The sequence below is a fragment of the Acipenser ruthenus genome, chromosome 2 (assembly GCF_902713425.1).
Source record: "Acipenser ruthenus chromosome 2, fAciRut3.2 maternal haplotype, whole genome shotgun sequence".
Classification (NCBI taxonomy): Eukaryota; Metazoa; Chordata; class Actinopteri; order Acipenseriformes; family Acipenseridae; genus Acipenser; species Acipenser ruthenus.
The window spans coordinates 58,658,014-58,666,818 of record NC_081190.1 but is presented as its reverse complement, the minus strand read 5'-3'; positions in this window follow the sequence as shown (position 1 = coordinate 58,666,818).

Here is an 8,805-nt window from a genome sequence, read left to right as displayed (position 1 = left end):
ATGGCTCCAATTTTTTACAGTGTAGTGACATATATTGTTGCGTTTTATTTCTAATTCCTAAATCTAATAAATCACACAAATTAATTCTCTGCTCTTGGCAATCGGTACTTTGATACTAATTCTGAGTCTGTATACGCATCAAAAGGGTTTGCCCGGTCCCCAAATACTCTCTCTTCTCATTTCTCTGCCATATTGATGACAAGATAGTAGTTGTATGAGCGCTATGATATCTACTAAAACGGTTTGTGATGAAAATTACTGGCCTCTAGCACTCGCAAGTTTCAGGAGAAAACCTGCGACGTCGCAGTCCTGCGAAAGTTTTATGAAACACAAATTGCAACCTGTGAAGGGTCTGCGACAGCGATTCCTCGCAAATCGCTTTCATGAAACAGGATACCTGGATGACCTACTGGTGTACGGAGCATCCTTCCAGGTCGCCCTCAACGCCCTGTGGAGAGTGCTACAGTGAGTGACCGCGGCTGGAGTCAAGCTACACCTGGACAAGTGCTGCTTCATGGGGAGGGGGTTCACCTTCCTAGGCCCCCGGGTCGGAGGAGAGGGGATAAGCACCGAACCGGACAAGGTGATTGCTGTTCGGAAGTGGCCCACCCCCACTAACTAATGGCGACTGAGGATTTCTGGGCCTAGCCAGCTACTATCACCGCTTTGTCTGGGACTTCGCCAGCATCGCCCTCCTTTGCACCAGCTGCTGCACAAGAGAGAACCCTTTGAATGGATGGAGGAACAGCAGGCTGCGTTTGACACCCTCCGGGAGGCGTTGACAGAGTCTCCGGTGCTCTCCCCCCTGGACCCAGCCTACCATTCCCCCTGGACATGGATGCCAGCAATGAGGGGATTGGATCTCTGCAGTCCCAGGAAGTGCCCGATGGTGAGAGGTTGGTGGCCTACTACAGCCGGTCTCTCAACAATGTCGATCGGTGGTACTGCGCAATCTGGAGAGAGCTACTAGCGGTGGTCTGGCACTTCTGGCACTACCTGTGTGACCGTCCCTTCACCATCTGGACAGAACACTACCCCCTGGCAATTTGCATTGCTTTTATTGACTGGAACTTTCTCATTTCTGATTTAATCAGCAACTCCTAGGATTCTCCTGTGAAGATGATCACTACAGCACTGATTTTTCAAAGATCCATTGAAAACGTAACTACATGAGTTTTCTTTCCTCTATACCCTGGGGCGCATAGCTCAGTTTTTCCTTTGCATGAATTTCAGTTCCCTGCTCAATGACAAAAATAAAAAAATGAACACATGTATTTGCATTAAGGCTGAATTGCAATTAATTTTAGTATGACCCATTCACATTACACTACACTTCCTTCAAGAGAGAACAATTGTCTACATTCACTCTATAGTTCCACACAGCAGTGGTGACGCCTGGTCACGTGCCCCCCCAGATTTCTGCCAGGCAGTGGCTTAGACACTGCGTTAGGATCGTTCACACTGAAACATGTGTAAGAAATAAAGAAATTGCATTATTGTTATATTTTTCACTTCCCATTATAATCTATGCGGGGCGGACGCGGGGCGGACGCGGCACGGGCGGCGCTGATATTTCTTTTCGCTTACGGAGCGAACTTTTTATTTACCGCGTTGCTGTCAACCAATGAAAATACATAAGCAAGCTGCACCACACACAGATGCATGTAACATATAGGCTATGACTGTATATGCTATGTAGCCTAACTACTACACACATAGATGGGGTAGAGGACATCTACTATGTAATAGTAACCTATGTATTTACATAGAATGCACTCGCCTAACGACATATCTTACTGCCAGCTGACCTCTCCAGCGGCCAACCTACTAATAAGATTATCATTTTTCACGGATTGTGCAGCCAGCTTCATCAAGGGACGGTAACCAAGTCCATCCAGGTCTTGGAGATGGAGTGGTAAATGTACAACCTGTTATTAATTGAATAACTAAAGAAATAAATCAGAATGAAAACAGTTCTGGACGCTGCTGAGGGAGAAACGGCAAAACTGTTTCAATTCCTGAGTTTGGTTACCTATTAGTTTTCATTCTGATTATTTGTTTAGGCTACAGCGCATCCGTCAGCTCAACAAAGCCCGATAGGCTAGCGAATGTCAGTGCAGTGTGATACCATAAAAAATGACTGGTTGGATTTGCTGTCAATCAACCCAAGTTTTTTTTGATCAGCTGTTCGTACATTTTTTTTTTTTAAAGACGCTGTAGTTATACAATGTAGTTAATGCAACTGTGTGCACAAGTCTCTCCTCCCTCGAACCTCCAGAAGATTAGGTACCACTGGCAGGCCTGCGTCAGTCAAACAGTAATTAAATTAGTCAGGATTTGTGAAATTAAATAAAATGGTTTGCTTTGCTTTGAACACCAAATGTCAGTTAACAAAAATGAACAACCATAAGTACGAATTAAATTATATATTATATTAAAAGTTCAAGTCCTTTGCTTTGTATTTCCTTTTTTGTTTTTAATCGGAAGTGTTCTAAACTGAATCTTTTTTTTTTTTTTTGCACAACAGTGTATTTGGTTATTGGATCTTCTGTTAAAAATATTAAAAAAAATGTTTTTTCTTTATTTTTAGAAAATAAAACATCAATGCACTAATAAGAAATCAGGTTGCCAATTGCACCACTGTGACTACTCACCTTAATAAAGTTACCATTTCCACCCTCTCCCGAAAAAAAAAAAAACCTGGCTATGCCACTGTTGCCAGGGTTTATTATTTAAAAATATGTAAGTGCGCAGTTTATTTCAAACTTTCAAAACTTAATAACCAAACCTAAGGCCCTTCACCGTTATATTTGTTCTCGTGTGAGACTTTCACTTTTTCAGCCAGCGAAAATATGTGCTAAAAACAGAGTGAATTTGAGCCCTGTTGAAATGGCAAAAAGACAGCTACGTTTGGAGTTTTTCTACAACAAAAAAGCTAAACCACCAACGCTAGAGACATCAACAGAACCCAGACCTGACTCTTCTGTAGTTCACAATGTTATTAACAGCACAAGAGTGTGATGATACTTCCATTTCAAACGCTCAGGTTAGTGCAGGTGCAGCTGTCTGTCGATAAGAGACCCTTGCCTGTAAAGTGTTGTTTGCAGCTCTCTTGATTGTGACAATCTGGCGTAGAACTGTTTGTGATGAAAGATCTGGTAATGTTAGAAAGCTAGCTTAATGTTTACATAAAAATGGTTAAAATCGGGCATCGGATTTGAGCACAGTTTTTTTTTTTTTTGGGGGGGGGGGGGGTCTGTGCCCCACCAGTTTTTCAAGCCATGAGTCGCCAGTGCCAGACAGAACCATCTTAGCTCTGCCTAGCTCTACCTGTACATATCTGCAACAACCTTCAGACGAGGCTTGTCTTTGGGCTGTTCAGACTCATTAATGAGGAGGCTGTGTGGTCCAGTGGTTAAAGAAACTGGCTTGTAACCAGGAGGACCACAGTTCAAATCCCGGCTCAGCCACTGATGTGCCCTGAGCAAGTCACTTAACCTCCTTGTGCTCTATCTTTTGGGTGAGATGTTGTTGTAAGTGACTGCAGCTGATGTATAGTTCACACACCCTAGTCTCTGTAAGTCACCTTGGAAAAAGGCATCTGATAAATAGACAAATAATAATAATACTGCACAAGTAAAGCATTGTTGGATTACATAAAATTATGAATGCTAAGCCTGCATACTTATGTGATCTACATTAATGTTGGGACTGGGCACATACATATTAGATAATGTGCTCAATAAAGAATTGCCTCAGGCAAAAGTTACTGGCTTTCTGTATATACATTTTGTTTTTATGTCACCACCTGTAAGTGATTAAAAGGTTTATAATTTATATAGAAGCACGTGATATTGTGTCACCATGCTTTGGGTCTCTCAAGCAGAAATCAACAATTATACTGGACTGAGTGGTAGTTTTGTAATACCAACTAATGTCTACTGGGGGCTGGGTTGGATTTTAACCCAGCCCTGAGTTGAACAGCATGGGAAACTTGTGGATTAGTATGCTGCACCCTAGCCCTCTTCAAGCTGCATTTTCAAGCTGCCAATAAGCCGATAACTTACAATAGCTCTAATTCAGGGGTTTGATCCATACCCTGACAGTACAGTGCTTGTATCCTTCAAATAAAGGGAGCATGCTGTAGCAAGGTCCTCTGTATGCTGCCGAGGCACTGAGACACCTCTTTTAACACAGTGGCAAGAACAATGTGAATTGTTATAAAGAGGCGCATGATTAAAATTAAATAAATATTCAGTCACAGAGTCCTGTTACAAATGCAAATATTGATGAGATTTTTTTCCCCCCACCTTCCCAATCATTCATATATGGTTATTCTGCTAAACACTAAAATAGTATTCTAACCAAATTAAGTATTCTAATCGAAACACTGGTCATAAAGAACAAAGTAATTTTTAGCATTTTACCTGATCTACAGTAAATCATTATTCACAGCACGTCTTTTAACTGAATTTGTTTTTATGCAGTACTCTGGTGTGCAATGTTGTGAGATGTTAATTTTTGGTCACCATTCCTCAGGTATGTAGTTAAAACCAAACAAGCATAAATCAATGACGAAAAATTGATCTTTTGTTACAGAGACATGACTGCTGTGTAAATAATGCTGCAACAAAGCTTTAGGTGACACAATTCAAGGTGACTGCAAATATATATATATATATATATATATATATATATATATATATATATAAACATTCTGTTTAATACGATTAACTTATTTGTTGAAATATATCGCCATAATCACACCACACACACAAACACATATACCATATAGTGATGTGATGGTAGCTACCATGCGGGAGGCTGCTAATGTATTTTTCTGTATACTATTATGGTCTTCCAGTGGGCTTTAAGGGACTTTAACTGTTTTGTGACCCTATGTTCATAAGCTTATTATGTAATTGTGTTATATATCATAACAAGCCTTGCAGTGGTGGCTACTCCCAACTAATATACCCTTTGAATTGTTTTAGCCAGGCCTCATAATGTCGACTATTGGGTGTAGCAAAAAAATCCTTTAGTCTTTTGTACAGTATTTAAAACTTGTTTTTTTATCATTATGTTATACTTATTTATTTGATGGTGTTTGAGTTATTGTGAGTTTGGTATGGTATAAAAGCAGAAAATAATAAGATGGCTGACTCAGGTTTTATTTCCCGTTGCTAATGCAAGGACTGGAATTTCTGAACATCTCTGACTTGAGAGTACATAACCTAGGCACATACAGCCCCCTCTCCTTGACAAAAACAATCTTTTTGCCTGTTTGTTATGTGAACCGCATGTGTTCTTTGTATGAAACAAATCAAGTTCTGTGTGTATCTCCAGGCTCAAGATACTTATGGTCTATTACCTTCAGATTTGACACCTTCCTCATCACATAAGTCAATATCACTGACATGTTAATGTTCCTGTTCTGGCCACTGCAGCTGTCCGGAAGACTGGTGATGTAGTTACAGAAGCAAAAAGCAATCTGCTGTAAATTGCCAGAGCCAAACCCTTTACGTTACATGAAACAGAAAGCTTCACTGAGTGTACCATCAGATTGTATGTCCACAATAGCCTCTAATAGAATGTCCTCTCTTTTAGGCACCGCTAGAAATACAACAGTATGCAGCTGTCTTATCATCACGGATCCTGTAACCTTGTATTACAGTGTAACATGTATAAGTCGCTTTGGATAAATGCGTCTGCTAAATAAATAAATAAATAAAATAAAAATGGTTACACTTTCAACTTCTAAGCAAGTTACAAGCTTACCAGCGTCATTACTCAATAAAACATTTTTTTTTACTTCAAATATTACAAATAGTTCCCTGTTGTAAAACAATATATATACTGTATTCATGTTAGTTCAACTCCGAGCTAGTCTTTGTCATCCGGACGGCTATTGTTAAAATAGAGCTGCAGCATTCCAGCTACATTTGGTTTGAGTTTGGAATGGCACCGCATCCCTAATGTGCTCGCTTAAAAAATCTTGAACTGTCAGTTGATCCACTTTGTACAGAGGAATGTCGGCTTTTACACACATTTTGACAAAATCTGAAACAACAGTTTCACTCTGTTCTTTGGCAGTTGTAAGTTCAAGTATATTTTCCTCTAGAGGAATTATCACTTTTTGACATCACTACTGTGGTATTATGCCTTTTTTTTCGAATGGCTCAGGATGCAAATGTAGCCTTCATCCATATATATATAATTAAAACTAATTGTCTCTGATACAGCAGGTAGTAAGCTCACTTATATTTAGTAGCAGTAGTCGGTATAGCAGCACTCTCATGTAGATCCAAATGGTGATGAAAAATTCAAGTGAAGAGACAGGTATCCCATCAAAGTTTATTCATTGACATTAAAAATTCTATAGAACTAAGCGTTTCGACACGTCCATGTCTTCATCAGGTTACAAGTCATTTGTAAAAAAAAGGGTAGCACAAGTCAATTAAATACATTGAGTGGCTAACAATTATGATATCACTGCTACTAATCACTAATTAAACTACAAAGGTTTTTAAAAATAGTTAAGATAATTTACATCATGATAATTATTTTCAAATTTGTGTGATCAACTAGCCATCATTTAACTGAACTGTGTTACATAAATCTGTATTCAGTATTTATTAATGTTCATATAAATAGTTAACAGTTTCAAATATAAGGCTAGACACACACACACACACACACACAAAACTACATGATAAATAAATCATAGTAAGTAAAAATACATAGAATTTGGTTTATAAATAAATAAACCAACAGTAAATATCTAACTCATTTCTAGCATTCTGACATAAATCATCATAAAATCGTCATAACCCTAACTCTGCATTCCCTCCCACCCACTTACAAGCAGTGGAAGGGGCAAGGCAACACAAGCAACCACAGCCAGCCATCATCAGTTAAGACGAACAACATACAGCTCTCTGCAGATAACACAAGTGACATCCATCATCATGGTCCACTAGGTGGATGAAGTCTGCTGCCATGCCAGTGTGTTGGGGGTCGTGTATATCTGGGCACTGCTTATGCAGGTCTAGTAGGAGACAGATGTGTAACAGTGGCACCAACATCACACTACCTCTGATGAATTCCACTGCCATGATCAATGTCTAGTGTGGCATTCACATGTTTGATGTGCATCAGTTTGTTGGGTGGGGAGAGGGGAACTGCATACAGGGCAACATGAGGTGAAGTGTATATGTATGGTCAATTGCAAGACACGGGTGCATAACAGAAGGACTACCAATAGTGCTGTAATATGAATCTATGTCCTAGCATACCTTTCTGTTGTATGGAATTGCAGATGGTCAGCGGTATAATACAGTCTTTTGCAATGCAGGAAGGGGTGATAGGCCGGCATTAGCATTCATAGTAACATGGATAGGGGGAATGGGAGCACTTTAAGAACAGGACACCCATGGGACAAATGTATGACACAATGATATTGTCACCTGCAAAAATGGAAGTGTATGAGATACACTGTTATGAAACTGTGTTTACATGGGTGAGTGGAACGTGCTGTGTAAAGTCAGTTTGAGTTTTTTAGTGTCATACTGGATGAGCAACAGAATACAATTTAATGGGAGGGATGGCCTCACTGTCACAGTTGGGCTGTATATGTTGTGCTGTAATACCAGTATGTTCTGTATTCTCCAGTGTTTTAGGACTGTGTTGGCAGATAGCACACACATATGTTATCTGCAGAGAGTTGTATGTTGTTCGTCTTAACTGATGATAGCTGTCTGTGGTTGCTTGTGTTGCCTTGCCCCTTCCACTGCTTGTAAGGGGGTGGGAGGGAATGCAGAGTTAGGGTTAAAAACCCTAACATCGCAATTCCCTGCTTTTGTCATTTTAATATCAACACTGATGCATTAACAAAGTTTTTTGCAAAGAATATGTTCATCAATCCGCAAACCCTTTGACCAGAACTCATATCCATCATTTAAATGCCATTTTGCAATCTTTAAGTGATTGTCCTTGTGACTTTTTCCTAAGAGTGGATTTTTCCTTGGCCTGTGACCATTGAGACCTTCACCATACAATACTTGACATATGGCTGAAATGGAAACCCCAGTCCCACTTGCAGCCAGTTCACTCTGAATATCTTTGGCAGTCAATCTCGGATTGTTATTAACCTTCCTCACAATTCTTCTACTTGTTCTTGGTTAAAGAACCTTCTTTATTCCAGACTGAGGGAGTGTTGTAACAGTACCATGAGTCTTGTACTTCTTGATAATAGAAACAATAGTTGAAATTAGGATACTCAAATGCTTGGAAATCTTCTCGTATCCTTCTCCAGCTTTAATGACAATAAATAATTTTCTGCCTAAGGTCTTCAGATAGCTCTTTACTTTTTCCCATATTGACTTATTGGTAATGACAGCAATCATCCTATACCTAACCCTTTTATACTCTTGAAGCATTTTGTAGACTTTTCTTGTAGACAATACTATCATAGCATCGGAGGGTATGAATACTTTTGAATTAGCATTTTTTGAGTTTTTGCAAAAAGATTGCTGAAATAAATAATTGTAGACATCTATTTCTTTTGCTGCAAAAGATTTTTTGTATAATTCTTCATTTTCAAGAAATTATAAATTTCCATAGGGGTACGTAAACTTTTAACTACAACTGTATATATATATATATATATATATATATATATATATATATATATATATATATATATATATATATATATATATATATATATATATATATAATTACACACACACATACATATACCAAGGGACGGAAATAAGACTCCCATTGCATAGCAGTTTGATCCAT